Raw genomic sequence first — 17,640 nt, forward strand, 5'->3', positions numbered from 1 at the left:
ACTCAAGATGTCTGGGTATTGTAATCACTTGATTCAACTGGGAGTTAATCTTCCGGATGATAGCGTCATTGACAGAATTCTCCAACCACTTCCACCAAGCTACAAGAGCTTCGTGATGAACTATAATATGCAAGGGATGGATAAGACAATTCCCGAGCTCTTCGCAATGCTAAAGGCTGCGAAGGTAGAAATCAAGAAGGAGCATCAAGTGTTGATGGTCAACAAGACCACTAGTTTCAAGAAGAAGGGCAAAGGGAAGAAGAAGGGGAACTTCAAGAAGAACAGCAAGCAAGTTGCTGCTCAGGAGAAGAAACCCAAGTCTGGACCTAAGCCTGAAACTGAGTGCTTCTACTGCAAGCAGACTGGTCACTGGAAGCGGAACTACCCCAAGTATTTGGCGGATAAGAAGGATGGCAAGGTGAACAAAGGTATATGTGATATACATGTTATTGATGTGTACCTTACTAGAGCTCGCAGTAGCACCTGGATATTTGATACTGGTTCTGTTGCTAATATTTGCAACTCGAAACAGGGACTACGGATTAAGCGAACACTAGCAAAGGACGAGGTGACGATGCGCGTGGGAAATGGTTCCAAAGTCGATGTGATCGTGGTCGGCACGCTACCTCTACATCTACCTTCGGGATTAGTATTAGACCTAAATAATTGTTATTTGGTGCCAGCGTTGAGCATGAACATTATATCTGGATCTTGTTTGATGCGAGACGGTTATTCATTTAAATCAGAGAATAATGGTTGTTCTATTTATATGAGTAATATCTTTTATGGTCATGCACCCTTGAAGAGTGGTCTATTTTTGATGAATCTCGATAGTAGTGATACACATATTCATAATGTTGAAGCCAAAAGATGCAGAGTTGATAATGATAGTGCAACTTATTTGTGGCACTGCCGTTTAGGTCATATCGGTGTAAAGCGCATGAAGAAACTCCATACTGATGGACTTTTGGAACCACTTGATTATGAATCACTTGGTACTTGCGAACCGTGCCTCATGGGCAAGATGACTAAAATGCCATTCTCCGATACTATGGAGAGAGCAACAGATTTGTTGGAAATCATACATACAGATGTATGTGGTCCGATGAATGTTGAGGCTCGTGGCGGATATCGTTATTTTCTCACCTTCACAGATGATTTAAGCAGATATGGGTATATCTACTTAATGAAGCATAAGTCTGAAACATTTGAAAAGTTCAAAGAATTTCAGAGTGAAGTTGAAAATCATCGTAACAAGAAAATAAAGTTTCTACGATCTGATCGTGGAGGAGAATATTTGAGTTACGAGTTTGGTCTACATTTGAAACAATGCGGAATAGTTTCGCAGCTCACGCCACCCGGAACACCACAACGTAATGGTGTGTCCGAACGTCGTAATCGTACTTTACTTGATATGGTGCGATCTATGATGTCTCTTACAGATTTACCGCTATCGTTTTGGGGTTATGCTTTAGAGACGGCCGCATTCACGTTAAATAGGGCACCATCAAAATCCGTTGAGAGGACGCCTTATGAACTATGGTTTGGCAAGAAAGCAAAGTTGTCGTTTCTTAAAGTTTGGGGCTGTGATGCTTATGTGAAAAAGCTTCAACCTGATAAGCTCGAACCCAAATCGGAGAAATGTGTCTTCATAGGATACCCAAAGGAGACTGTTGGGTACACCTTCTATCACAGATCCGAAGGCAAGACATTCGTTGCTAAAAATGGATCATTTCTAGAGAAGGAGTTTCTCTCGAAAGAAGTGAGTGGGAGGAAAGTAGAACTTGATGAGGTAACTGTACCTGCTCCCTTATTGGAAAGTAGTACATCACAGAAACCGGTTTCTGTGACACCTAAACCAATTAGTGAGGAAGTTAATGATGATGATCATAGAACTTCAGATCAAGTTGCTACTGAACCTCGTAGATCAAACAGAGTAAGATCCGCACCAGAGTGGTACAGTAATCTTGTTCTGGAAGTCATGCTACTAGATCATGATGAACCTACGAACTATGAAGAAACGATGGTGAGCCCAGATTCCGTGAAATTGCTAGAAGCCATGAAATTTGAGATGGGATCCATATATGAGAACAAAGTGTGGACTTTGGTTGACTTGCCCGATGATCGGCAAGCAATTGAGAATAAATGGATCTTCAAGAAGAAGACTGACGCTGACAGGTAATGTTACTGTCTATAAAGCTCGACTTGTTGCAAAAGGTTTTCGACAAGTTCAAGGGATTGACTATGATGAGACCTTCTCACCCGTAGCGATGCTTAATTCTGTCCGAATCATGTTAGCAATTGCCGCATTTTATGATTATGAAATTTGGCAAATGGATGTCAAAACTGCATTCCTGAATGGATTTCTGGAAGAAGAGTTGTATATGATGCAACCAGAAGGTTTTGTCGATCCAAAAGGAGCTAACAAAGTGTGCAAGCTCCAGCGATCCATTTATGGACTGGTGCAAGCCTCTCGGAGTTGGAATAAACGCTTTGATAGTGTGATCAAAGCATTTGGTTTTATACAGACTTTTGGAGAAGCCTGTATTTACAAGAAAGTGAGTGGGAGCTCTGTAGCATTTCTGATATTATATGTGGATGACATATTACTAATTGGAAATGATATAAAATTTCTAGATAGCATAAAGGGATACTTGAATAAGAGTTTTTCAATGAAAGACCTCGGTGAAGCTGCTTACATATTAGGCATAAAGATCTATAGAGATAGATCAAGACGCTTAATTGGACTTTCACAAAGCACATACCTTGACAAAGTTTTGAAGAAGTTCAAAATGGACCAAGCAAAGAAAGGGTTCTTGCCTGTGTTACAAGGTGTGAAGTTGAGTAAGACTCAATGCCCGACCACTGCAGAAGATAGAGAGAAAATGAAAGATGTTCCCTATGCTTCAGCCATAGGCTCTATCATGTATGCATTGCTGTGTACCAGACCTGATGTGTGCCTTGCTATAAGTCTAGCAGGGAGGTACCAAAGTAATCCAGGAGTGGATCACTGGACAGCGGTCAAGAACATCCTGAAATACCTGAAAAGGACTAAGGATATGTTTCTCGTTTATAGAGGTGACAAAGAGCTCATCGTAAATGGTTACGTTGATGCAAGCTTTGACACTGATCCGGACGATTCTAAATCGCAAACCGGATACGTGTTTACATTAAACGGTGGAGCTGTCAGTTGGTGCAGTTCTAAACAAAGTGTCGTGGCGGGATCTACATGTGAAGCGGAATACATAGCTGCTTTGGAAGCAGCAAATGAAGGAGTCTGGATGAAGGAGTTCATATCCGATCTAGGTGTCATACCTAGTGCATCGGGTCCAATGAAAATCTTTTGTGACAATACTGGTGCAATTGCCTTGGCAAAGGAATCCAGATTTCACAAGAGAACCAAGCACATCAAGAGACGCTTCAATTCCATCCGGGATCTAGTCCAGGTGGGAGACATAGAGATTTGCAAGATACATACAGATCTGAATGTAGCAGACCCGTTGACTAAGCCTCTTCCACGAGCAAAACATGATCAGCACCAAGGCTCCATGGGTGTTAGAATCATTACTGTGTAATCTAGATTATTGACTCTAGTGCAAATGGGAGACTGAAGGAAATATGCCCTAGAGGCAATAATAAAGTTATTATTTATTTCCTTATATCATGATAAATGTTTATTATTCATGCTAGAATTGTATTAACCGGAAACATAATATATGTGTGAATACATAGACAAACAAAGCGTCACTAGTATGCCTCTACTTGACTAGCTCGTTAATCAAAGATGGTTATGTTTCCTAACCATGTACAAAGAGTTGTTATTTAATTAACGGGATCACATCATTAGGTGAATGATCTGATTGACATGACCCATTCCATTAGCTTAGCACCCGATCGTTTAGTATGTTGCTATTGCTTTCTTCATGACTTATACATGTTCCTATGACTATGAGATTATGCAACTCCCGTTTGCCAGAGGAACACTTTGTGTGCTTCCAAACGTCACAACGTAAATGGGTGATTATAAAGGTGCTCTACAGGTGTCTCCAAAGGTACATGTTGGGTTGGCGTATTTCGAGATTAGGATTTGTCACTCCGATTGTCGGAGAGGTATCTCTGGGCCCTCTCGGTAATGCACATCACATAAGCCTTGCAAGCATTGCAACTAATGAGTTAGTTGTGAGATTATGTATTACGGAACGAGTAAAGAGACTTGCCGGTAACGAGATTGAACTAGGTATTGAGATACCGACGATCGAATCTCGGGCAAGTAACATACCGATGACAAAAGGAACAACTTATGTTGTTATGCGGTCTGACCGATAAAAGATCTTCGTAGAATATGTAGGAGCCAATATGAGCATCCAGGTTCCGCTATTCATTATTGACCGGAGACGTGTCTCGGTCATGTCTACATTGTTCTCGAACCGTAGGGTCCGCACGCTTAACGTTACGATGACAGTTTCATTATGAGTTTATGTATTTTGATGTACCGAAGGTTGTTCGGAGTCCCGGATGTGATCATGGACATGACGAGGAGTCTCGAAATGGTCGAGACATAAAGATCGATATATTGGAAGCCTATATTTGGATATCGGAATCGTTCCGGGTGAAATCAGGATTTTACCGGAGTACCGGGGGGTTACCGGAACCCCCCGGGGGTTATTGGGCCTACATGGGCCCTAAGGGAGAAGAGGAAAGGAGGCAAGAGGTGGCCGCACGCCCCTCCCCTCCCTAGTCCGAATAGGACAAGGAGAGGGGGGCGGCGCCCCCCCTTTCCTTTCCCTCTTCCTCCTCTTTCCCACTTCTCCTTCTCCAACTAGGAAAGAAGGGAGTCCTACTCCCGATGGGAGTAGGACTCCCCCTTGGTGCGCCCTCCTTGGCCGGCCGCCCCCTCCCCTTGGCTCCTTTATATATGGGGGCAAGGGGGCACCCTAGAACACACAAGTTGATCTTCGTGATCGTTCCTTAGCCGTGTGCGGTGCCCCCCTCCACCATATTCCACCTCGGTCATATTGTAGCGGTGCTTAGGCGAAGCCCTGCGACGGTTGAACATCAAGATCGTCACCACGCCGTCGTGCTGACAGAACTCCTCCCCGAAGCTTTGCTGGATCGGAGCCCGGGGAGCGTCATCGAGCTGAACGTGTGCCAAGAACTCGGAGGTGCCGGAGTAACGGTGCTTGGATCGATTGGACCGGGAAGACATACGACTACTTCCTCCACGTTACGTCAACGCTTTCGCTTCGGTCTACGAGGGTATGTAGACAACACTCTCCCCTCTCGTTGCTATGCATCACCATGATCTTGCGTGTGCGTAGGAATTTTTTTGAAATTACTACGTTCCCCAACATTTATTATTGCCTCTAGGGCATATTTCCAACATGGGATGTGTTCCATATAAGGAGGACACAATACAATGGTAGTAATGACATAATATAAGTGTATTGTAAGAATTTTGACCCTGTATGAAAGGACATCATCTTGAGTACTTCAAGTCAATTTTTTTGTGAAGTAGAGATAACACAAGCTATTCTTGCAGCACAAAAGATAATATTCAAATGTCAACTTCTCTTGCAGAACAACAATTGTAAATTCAGTGTTAAACAAACAATCTCTAGGATATCAAGGTACGTAAGAACTAGATTCTTTCTCAAGATGTTTCTTGTTTGCATAACAAATTATGAAATACCGAAGTATATGTATGACTGCATTTTATCACAACTTCTGACAACACACGGTCCTCTCCTAAAGCAAATTCTCCATGTGTTTGCTTCATCATGAATCTATGTGTTCCATATATCTGCATAACATCAAGGAATCCGAGGCTTGAGCAGAAATTCTATTCTAATTCCACCTTGAAACCATGGTATAGAAGAACAAAATGTTTGCTTAGATGATCCTTCCATCAAGTACCTTGCAAACAATTCAGAGTAAGCCATGAGAGGATAGATACTAACGAACAAATCAAAGTAAACCATGAGTGGAGAAGCTCCTCAATCTACTCCTACAGGGAGTCTAGTCAGCTTGACTGATGCTAGAAAAGAGAAGTGCGCTGAAGATCACCAATCAATGATAAAAAACTGACATAACCAATTAAAACACGATAAATACCTAATAATCCAGCAGTAGCCGGCCATCGTAGAATCTAGATTAGTTGGAGGCAGCCATTCAAGTGGTTACAGCTCAAGTGATGGTGGTCACCCTACAAAAAAGTAAAATCATTAATTGTTTGTACCCGAGGGAGGCTGAGACTGAGATGCATCATGCTTGCTAGTAGAAAGCGGCGAGCACTTTGCTTATTGCTACAGCAGATGCTGAGGCGGACCACCTAATAGATCAGAATTCCAAATTTCATCAAGCCTATATTTTTTATAAGTGGAAAAAGAGATGCATGAAGCAGATTAAATGGCATGATGAGATCAATGTAGTATATATAATCAGGGATTAACCTGCTCATGGGGGATATCAATTTAGTATATATAATCAGGGATTAACCTATTCATGGGCGATGTATTCAATGATGTCGAATGCAAAATAAGAGTAGGGGAACTTGTCCTTCACGCGGAGATAGAGTTCTTTATGGTTGAGAGATTCGAGATTATGCCAATAAAACGCAATGAATCATGAAAATAAATCCAATACCACTAGGAGGAGGAAGAATATAGATAATTGACTGATCCATATGTATTTGATTGATCCATCGGGATCATCTCAATGTCCACTCCTTACCTGTCGTTGCTGATCCACCCTGACAATCTAGCGAGAAAAGAGCAGTCGTGGCAACGACGATCACCGATCGAAGGTGTTGGAGTAACAATTAAAATCAACAGCCTTGACTTTTCAGATAAGTCCCACATACCCATCCTCCAGATTGATGGTCTTAAAATCCCGCCTTTGCCCCGCCGTAGCCGCCATCACCGCCATAGCCACCAGTTCTCATCCCGATGGCGAAGAACGCAAACCCTAGATGAGGCTGGGCTCGGTTGCTTCCATCGCCCCATGGTATTTGTGTCATTTGCGGAGAAAGAGATGGGGGTGGGAGTCTGGGCGACCATATTATGAGGAGGGATTCCGTCGCTGAAGTTTCAGTTGGAGAAAATCTTCGATTCCACTTCTGTGGGGTCGTGGAAGGAGGAGCGAACAAGAGGGACGTCCAGCGAACAGGGGGCAACTCTTCGCCGCAGATCTTGGCCACATATTGTAAATCAAACGGCTAAAAAAATTAAGATGACATGGACGCACGATAGGACAGAGAAATCAGGTAGTGGGGATCAACTATTTAGGTATTATAGATTCTACAAATTAAGGACAAGGATGGTCACCACTGGCTCACTTGTAGATTAGATCACATTATCAATGTTAGGTAAGCCTCTTATTTGGTTCTTCTTATTTGGCTTGTTTGTTGTTCACCAGAGTTTTAGTTAAGTATATACATTGTTGTGGACATGCATACATGTAATGAATATGGTTAGAGCATTTAAATAGGATTCTTGCCCAATTAAATCTACTTACCTTTTAATCATGGGTCACTCTGAGATCAGGAAATTCCTTCGTGCTTCTCATCACGGTGTTCATAACCAAATTCTGCTCCTACAAAAAGTGAAATGCCAAACGGGAGGTGAATTTCTTACTATAGTAAAGAGGCAATAACAATGAATATTGAGGTACAATTTTACCTTCTTACGAGCATTTCAGTACTGCACCAAAATACAGAACTTGTGTTTTTCATAGTAGCATCCTTGGTCTCTTTGATAGACTCTTTGAGATATTATGTGGCTTGTTGTGCAATTAGTACATCATATATATGTGATAATAGGATACAAATGATGATTGTAGTGTACATGACCTCCAACACAGACAACTATATAGGAAATATAGTGTGGTGTCATGAGGGGAGGCGGGAGGGCTCGATGCCCCCTTCTCTAACATAAGGTGGGTGGGGGAGGCCCCCTATCATAACTTAATTATTTATACGTAAATACTCATTGTTAGTTAGGAAGGGATATCTTCCGTTATTCTGTAGTTCACAAAAACCAGGAAAGCGTTAACGACAAGCGAAGTCCATAACATTAAGTAAAAATTAGGAGAGGGTTGAAGACGATTGCGCTACTTTTGCACTACAATGGCACTATGACGCCAATTTTGAAAAAGCCTTCATGTCTAAGGAGGTAATCATACTAAGATTGAACAATACTTACATGATAGTTAACACGTCTAAATCTACATTATCCTTAGTTTCAAATTTCGAGATGCATGATGATGTTAGAGATATTGTGTTGTATTCCCTACTTCAGTCATCACAAAAAGGGGTTGTGATAAGGTATTAACATACTAATGAGTCTATAACTTTTTGATTTGGGGTTCTACACATGTGTAGTGATTAAGGTTATATGCTTTTCTTTTCATGTTCATGTGAAAGACTTCATCCAACTCAACCAACCGCACTATGCAGGGAGCCATGGGCAGGACATCCTAGACTTTGTCAGTATTAATTAAAATCCCTTAGACTTGTGGTTTTGTGTTACCTTAGCCCTAAATGTTGAGTACTTCTGCAATTTATTTAAAAATTTAATTATCTTTAAATGTATTAATTACATGTAAACTTGCATGGATTCTATAGGTTTAGGTTTGTCCAAAGGCAAACATCAACAATGGACATGCAATTAAGTATTCCTCTAGCAAGTCGTCAACAAATATACCTCAGACAACTCTCTGGACTTAATAATCCATATTTTTGATGATACAATTGATGAAGATGCTTTAAAGGTAACAAACATTTGAATATCATCTGAACATTGAAAGCTAGTCGTTGTAAAGCTTCACATAGAAAAATTTATGCTATGTTGCATTAAGGTTGCTTTCTGGAGATATCTTCAGCACTTTGGAACAAAAGAATAGCAAGAGTGGATGATTAAGAGGTGCACCGGCATGAGAACACATTGAAACGAGGAAAGGATATGATCAACAAAGCTTGACTTGAATCCACCGGAGAAGATAAAAGAAACGAAGAATGATGAACTTGAAGCTCCGTTAGTATCTTCTTGAGAATCACCGGATAAGAACATTGACGAAAAAGAATGGAGAGACTTCCCATGAATAAAATGGATAGTAGATTTAGAAATCTGATTCCTTGAAGGAAAAGGGTGGGAGGGCGGGAAAAACAAAGACAACTTCGGATGGATGAAACAAACACCGTTGAGAAACTTAGAATTGATCTTGCGGATGTTGAAATGATCGGATCCACTTGAAGAGAAAGACGATGTTGAAAAGGATTGACATGAAAATCTCGATTATCATGAAGGATTTGTATTCACATAGGAGTATGAGAACACCGCTTAGGAAAAAGGTATGGAATCAACACTTGACTTCGAAGCAACTCGAATACCACAAATGAAAAACAAAACAAAGGATTGGCTTGCAGAATAAGCCGGGACAAACATATGATAGAGATTTCGTCCGAAGTTTTCATGGTGGGGCCCACACGGGCGTACAACACCATCATGCACAAGGCAGTGCACATGACATACGAAGCGTCCCCGAGTCAGCATAGCCAAGGACTCTTTAAAACACAACGAGACCACTGTAAAACCAACCGTGGATAGGCGGACCACTAGACATCGAACCCCAATCTCATATCATGCATCTGTAGGAAAGATATCCTAAGAGCTACTTGAATTCCCACTTATCAACTCCCGAAACTTTCTGGTTATGCAATCGGGTGTTGGGGATACAGGGGAAGCATAATATCTCACCCAAAACTAGCAAATCCTACATCCAGTTGTATCCATCCTTCAACACATAACCAAGAAACCTTCAGAAATCATTTACCTCAACCTTCGAAAAGCATCCGTTATACGAGTTATGGCAATACTCCCGAACTCCCGCCCCAGTACTGGGTGGCGTCGAGTTATCTCACCAACAACTGCATAGAGGAGATTTTCGATGTTGGCGAAACTCAGGTATTACAGAACTGCAACAATAAAATTGTGACGGCAACACCTCGGAGCTCAACTCCCGGGACACTTCCACAACCCCTAAATGTCAGGAGGCACAAAGAACAATGTTCTCGTCACAAAACCATCAGAACGATTCCAAGATACCCACGTGATCCTAAAAAAAATTCGTGAAATTTGAGAAGAGAAGAGTCAAAACTCTACGTCAGGAGGCCTCACTAGAGCGACGAAGGGATTGAGGAGTAAAAAGAATCCTACTCTCCGATATATATAATCCTATAAGACTCAAAACATTTTTCTAGACTCAACAACACCAGCGATTCGATCAACCAGTGGGCTCCTAAGTCGGGGAAGGCTCTGATTACCAACTTGTAACACCCACGATGCGGCTATATCTCCCACGTGTCGGAGCATGACTTAGAGGCATAACCGCATAGTAGGCATGTCGCAAGAGGGGTAATCTTTACACATCTCATGTACTGAATAAGAAAGGGATAAAGAGTTGGCTTACAATCGCCACTTCACACAATACATGAATATAGCATTACATCATGCAGAATACAAACAAGGTCCGACTACGGAACCAAAATAAAAGAAGACTACCCCTAATGCAAAAGATCCCCGATCGCCCCGACTGGGCTCCACTACTGATCAACTGAAATGGAACAACACAACAAACATGATCTTCATCGAGCTCCTCCTTCAGCTCGGTTGCGACACCTGCACTGGTATCACCGGCACCTGAAACTGTTTGGAAGTATCTGTGAGCCACGAGGACTCAGCAATCTCACACCCGTGAGATCAAGACTATTTAAGCTTATGGGTAGGGAAAGGTAGTGAGGTGGAGCTGCAGCACTAAGCATATATGGTGGCTAATTTATGCAAAAGAGAGCGAGAAGAGAAGCAAAGCACGATCGTGAACTAGAAGTGAACAAGAAGTGATCCTGAAACTACTTACGTTCAATCATAACACAAGAACCATGTTCACTTGCCGGACTCCGCCGGAAAGAGACCATCACGGCTACACACGCGGTTGATGCATTTTAATTAAGTTAAGTGTCAAGTTCTCTACAACCGGACATTAACAAATTCTCATCTGCCCATAACCGCGGGCACAACTTTCGAAAGTTCAAACCTTGTAGGGGTGTCCCAACTTAGCCCATCACAAGCTCTCACGGTCAACGAAGGATATTCCTTCTCCCAGGAAGACCCGATCAGACTCGGAATCCTGGTTACAAGGCATTTCGACAATGTTAAAACAAGACCAGCAAAGCCGCCCGATGTGCCGACAAATCCCGATAGGATCTGCACATATCTCGTTCTCAGGGCACACCAGATGAGCGCTCCGTACAACTAAAACCAAACCTCGAGTTTCCCCGAGGGGGCGCTGCAAAGGACTCTAGTTTGGACCAACACTCGGAGAAGCACTAGCCCGGGGGTTTAAAATAAAGATGACCCTTGAGTCTGCAGAACCCAAGGGAAAAAGGCTTAGGTGGCAAATGGTAAAACCAAGGTTGGGCCTTGCTGGAGGAGTTTTATTCAAGGCGAACTGTCAAGGGGTTCCCATTATAACCCAACCGCGTAAGGAACGCAAAATCAAGGAACATAACACCGGTATGACGGAAACTAGGGCGACAAGAGTGGAACAAAACACCAGGCATAAGGCCGAGCCTTCCACCCTTTACCAAGTATATAGATGCATTAATTAAAATAAGAGATATTGTGATATCCCAACAATATCCATGTTCCAACGAGGAACAAACTCCATCTTCACCTGCAACTAGCAACGTTATAAGAGGGGCTGAGCAAAGCGGTAACATAGCCAAACAACGGTTTGCTATGACAAGGTGGGTTAGAGGCTTGACATGGCAATATGGGAGCCATGATAAAGCATGTGGTAGGTATCGCGGCATAGCAATAGAGCGAGCAACTAGCAAGCAAAGATAGAAGTGATTTCGAGGGTATGGTCATCTTGCCTGAGATCCCGCAAGGAAGAAGAATGAGTCCATGAAGAAGACAAATGGACGTAGTCGAACGGATCCTCACAAACGCGACGTTATCGGAACTAACTCGAAGAAGCAACACCGAAAAGAAGCAAACAACATAGTAAAAAACCACCACATAAGCATGACATGATGCACAACCAAGTATGATGCATGTTCGGATTAATGAGGCATGGCATGGCAAAGTGCACAAGTAATCCTACAAATTAAGTGGAGCTCAATATGCAATGAGTTGCATATTGACGGAACACCACATCAATTATTTAGTTCACTCCCGGTTAGGTACTCAACAATATTAAAGGTTGGTTAACATGGCAAGAGGTGAAACATGAGTGAAAATACACAGCTAGGCATTTTAAATGAGGCCGGAAACAACAAAAACAATTCCGGTATATCCTCATGTGCATTAGCAATTTAAAGCAAACAACAATTTTAAACATCTTAATGTTGTTAACATGATGCGGATGGCATGTTCAAGTTTATGCAATTTTAAGAAAATGTTGACATGATAAGATATGAGGCATTTGTCATCGTGGCGGAAACGAAGGGGGTGCCACGGAAACGATTCCGAAAATGATGCCACGGCAACATAACGGTTTCGGTAGCTCATGGAGATATCAGTGCAAAGGAAGTGTGACGGGAGCGTGTCATGGAAGGATGGTAGGGTGCTCCCGGATACCGGGTTCCCACATGTCGACGACGGTGCCAAGCGGGGGAAACAACTAACATGTTGGAAATATGCCCTAGAGGCAATAATAAAAGGATTATTATTATATTTCCTTGTTCATGATAATTGTCTTTTATTCATGCTATAATTGTGTTATCCGGAAATCATAATACATGTGTGAATACATAGACACCAACATGTCCCTAGTAAGCCTCTAGTTGACTAGCTCGTTGATCAATAGATAGTCATGGTTTCCTGACTATGGACATTGGATGTCATTGATAACGAGATCACATCATTAGGAGAATGATGTGATGGACAAGACCCAATCCTAAACATAGCACAAGATCGTATAGCTCGTTTGCTAGAGTTTTTCCAATGTCAAGTATCTTTTCCTTATACCATGAGATCGTGTAACTCCCGGATGCCGTAGGAGTGCTTTGGGTGTACCAAACGTCACAACGTAACTGGGTGACTATAAATGTATACTATGGGTATCTCCGAAAGTGTCTGTTGGGTTGACACGGATCAAGACTGGGATTTGTCACTCCGTATAACGAAGAGGTATCTCTGGGCCCACTCGGTAATGCATCATCATAATGAGCTCAAAGTGACCAAGTGTTTGGTCACGGGATCATGCATTACGGTACGAGTAAAGTGACTTGCCGGTAACGAGATTGAACGAGGTATTGGGATACCGACGATCGAATCTCGGGAAAGTAACATACCGATTGACAAAGGGAATTGTATACGGGGTTGCTTGAATCCTCGACATCGTGGTTCATCCGATGAGATCATCGAGGAGCATGTGGGAGCCAACATGGGTATCCAGATCCTGCTGTTGGTTATTGACCGGAGAGCCATCTCGGTCATGTCTACATGTCTCCCGAACCCGTAGGGTCTACACACTTAAGGTTCGATGACGCTAGGGTTGTAGAGATATGAATATGCAGTAACCCGAAAGTTGTTCGGAGTCCCGGATGAGATCCCGGACGTCACGAGGAGTTCCGGAATGGTCCGAAGGTGAAGAATTATATATAGGAAGTGCAGTTTCGGCCATCGGGAGAGTTTCGGGGGTCACCGGTATTGTACCGGGACCACCGGAAGGGTCCCGGGGGTCCACCGGGTGGGGCCACCCATCCGGAGGGCCCCATGGGCCAAAGTGGGGAGGGTAACCAGCCCATAGTGGGCTGGTGCACCCACCTTGGCCCACCCCATGCGCCTAGGGTTGGGAACCCTAGGGTGGGGGGGCGCCCCACCTGGCTTGGGGGGCACTCCACCCCTTGGTCGCCGCCCCCCTAGGAGATCCCATCTCCTAGGGCCGGGGCCCCCCCTAGGGGAGCCTATATAAAGGGGGGAGGGAGGGGCAGCCGCACCCTTGAGTCTTAGCGCCTCCCTCTCCCCTGCTACACCTCTCCATCTCGTAGTAGAACGGCGAAGCCCTGCTGCGGTGACCCCTGCATCCACCATCACGCCGTCGTGCTGCTGGATCTTCATCAACCTCTCCTCCCCCCCTTCCTGGATCAAGAAGGAGGAGACGTCACACTGACCGTACGTGTGTTGAACACGAAGGTGCCGTCCGTTCGGCGCTAGGATCTCCGGTGATTTGGGTCACGTCGAGTACGACTTCCTCATCCCCGTTCTTTGAACGCTTCCGCGCGTGATCTACAAAGGTATGTAGATGCAATCCGATCACTCATTGCTAGATGAACTCATAGATGGATCTTGGTGAAACCGTAGGAAATTTTTTGTTTTCTGCAACGTTCCCCAACAGTGGCATCATGAGCTAGGTCTATGCGTAGTTCTCTTTGCACGAGTAGAACACAATTTGTTGTGGGCGTAGATGTTGTCAACTTTCTTGCCGCTACTAGTCTTATTTTGCTTCAGCAGTATCATGGGATGAAGCGGCCCGGACCAACCTTACACGTACGCTTACGTGAGACCGGTTCCACTGACTGACATGCACTAGTTGCATAAGGTGGCTGGCGGGTGTCTGTCTCTCCCACTTTAGTTGGAGCGGATTTGATGAAAAGGGTCCTTATGAAGGGTAAATAGAAGTTGACAAATCACATTGTGGCTTTCACGTAGTTAAGAAAACGTTCTTGCTAGAACCCTATTGCAGCCACGTAAAACTTGCAGCAACAATTAGAGGACGTCTAACTTGTTTTTGCAGCAAGTGTTTTGTGATGTGATATGGCCAAAGTTGTGATGAATGATGAATGATATATATGTGATGTATGAGATGTTCATGCTATTGTAATAGGAATCACGACTTGCATGTCGATGAGTATGACAACCGGCAGGAGCCATAGGAGTTGTCTTTATTTTTTGTATGACCTGCGTGTCATTGAGAAATGCCATGTAAATTACTTTACTTTATTGCTAAACGTGTTAGCCATAGTAGTAGAAGTAATAGTTGGCGAGCAACTTCATGGAGACACGATGATGGAGATCATGATGATGGAGATCATGGTGTCATGCCGGTGACAAGATGATCATGGAGCCCCAAGATGGAGATCAAAGGAGCTATGTGATATTGGCCATATCATGCCACTATTATTATTTGATTGCATGTGATGTTTATCATGTTTTTGCATCTTGTTTACTTAGAATGACGGTAGTAAATAAGATGATCCCTCATAATAATTTCAAGAAAGTTTTCCCCCTAACTGTGCACCGTTGCGACAGTTCGTTGTTTCGAAGCACCATGTGATGATCGGGTGTGATAGATTCCAACGTTCACATACAACGGGTGTAAGACAGATTTACACATGCAAACACTTAGGTTGACTTGACGAGCCTAGCATGTACAGACATGGCCTCGGAACACAGAAGACCGAAAGGTCGAGCATGAGTCGCATAGAAGATACGATCAACATGAAGATGTTCACCGATGTTGGCTAGTCCGTCTCACGTGATGATCGGACACGGCCTAGTTAACTCGGATCATGTTATACTTAGATAACTGGAGGGATGTCTATCTAAGTGGGAGTTCATTGAATAATTTGATTTAGATGAACTTAATTATCATGAACTTAGTCTAAAATCTTTACAAACATGTATTGTAGATCAAATGGCCAATGTTGTCCTCAACTTCAACGCGTTCCTAGAGAAAACCAAGCTGAAAGACGATGGCAGCAACTATACAGACTGGGTCCGGAACCTGAGGATCATCCTCATAGGTGCCAAGAAAGATTATGTCCTACAAGCACCGCTAGGTGAAGCACCTATTCTCCCTGCAGAACAAGACGTTATGAACGCTTGGCAGACACATACCGATGATTACTCCCTCGTTCAGTGTGGCATGCTTTACAGCTTAGAATCGGGGCTCCAAAAGTGTTTTGAGAGACACGGAGCATATGAAATGTTTGAAGAGCTGAAAATGGTTTTTCAAGCTCATGCCCGGGTCGAGAGATATGAAGTCTCCGACAAGTTCTTCAGCTGTAAGATGGAGGAAAACAGTTCTGTCAGTGAGCACATACTCACTATGTCTGGGTTACATAACCGCTTGACTCAGCTGGGAGTTAATCTCCCGGATGACGTGGTCATTGACAGAATCCTTCAGTCGCTTCCACCGAGCTACAAGAGCTTTGTGATGAACTTCAATATGCAGGGGATGGAAAAGACCATTCCTGAAGTATTTGCAATGCTGAAATCAGCAGAGGTAGAAGTCAAAAAGGAACATCAAGTGTTGATGGTGAATAAAACCACTAAGTTCAAAAGGGCAAGGGTAAGAAGAACTTCAAGAAGGACGGCAAGGGAGTTGCCGTGCCCGGTAAGCAAGCTGCCGGGAAGAAGCCAAAGAATGGACCCAAGCCCGAGACTGAGTGCTTTTATTGCAAGGAAAGTGGTCACTGGAAGCAGAACTGCCCCAAATACTTAGCGGACAAGAAGGCCGGCAAAACGAAAGGTATATGTGATATACATGTAATTGATGTGTACCTTACCAGTACTCGTAGTAGCTCATGGGTATTTGATACCGGTGCAGTTGCTCACATTTGTAACTCAAAGCAGGAGCTGCGGAATAAGCGGAGACTGGTGAAGGATGAGGTGACGATGTGCGTCGGGAATGGTTCCAAGGTCGATGTGATCGCCGTCGGCACGCTACCTCTACATTTACCTACGGGATTAGTTTTGAACCTCAATAATTGTTATTTAGTGCCAAGTTTGAGCATGAACATTGTATCAGGATCTCGTTTAATACGAGATGGCTACTCATTTAAATCCGAGAATAATGGTTGTTCTATTTATATGAGAGATATGTTTTATGACCATGCTCCGATGGTGAATGGTTTATTCTTAATGAATCTCGAGCGTAATGCTACACATATTCATAGTGTGAGTACCAAAAGATGTAAGGTTGATAATGATAGTCCCACATACTTGTGGCACTGCCGCCTTGGTCACATAGGTGTCAAACGCATGAAGAAGCTCCATGCAGATGGACTTTTAGAGTCTCTTGATTGCAAATCATTTGACACATGCGAACCATGCCTCATGGGTAAAATGACCAAGACTCCGTTCTCAGGAACAATGGAGCGAGCAACCAACTTATTGGAAATCATACATACTGATGTGTGTGGTCCAATGAGTGTTGAGGCTCGCGGTGGCTATCGTTATGTTCTCACCCTCACTGATGACTTGAGTAGATATGGGTATGTCTACTTAATGAAACACAAGTCTGAGACCTTTGAAAGGTTCAAGGAATTTCAGAGTGAGGTTGAGAATCAACGTGACAGGAAAATCAAGTTCCTGCGATCAGATCATGGAGGAGAATACTTGAGTCACGAATTTGGCACACACTTAAGAAAATGTGGAATAGTTTCACAACTCACGCCGCCTAGAACACCTCAGCGTAATGGTGTGTCCGAACGTCGTAATCGCACTCTATTAGATATGGTGCGATCTATGACGTCTCTTACCGATTTACCGCTATCTTTTTGGGGCTATACTTTAGAGACTGCCGCATTCACTTTAAATAGGGCTCCGTCAAAATCCATTGAGACGACACCGTATG

Source organism: Triticum dicoccoides, chromosome 7A (assembly GCF_002162155.2).
Source record: "Triticum dicoccoides isolate Atlit2015 ecotype Zavitan chromosome 7A, WEW_v2.0, whole genome shotgun sequence".
NCBI classification, from domain to species: domain Eukaryota; kingdom Viridiplantae; phylum Streptophyta; class Magnoliopsida; order Poales; family Poaceae; genus Triticum; species Triticum dicoccoides.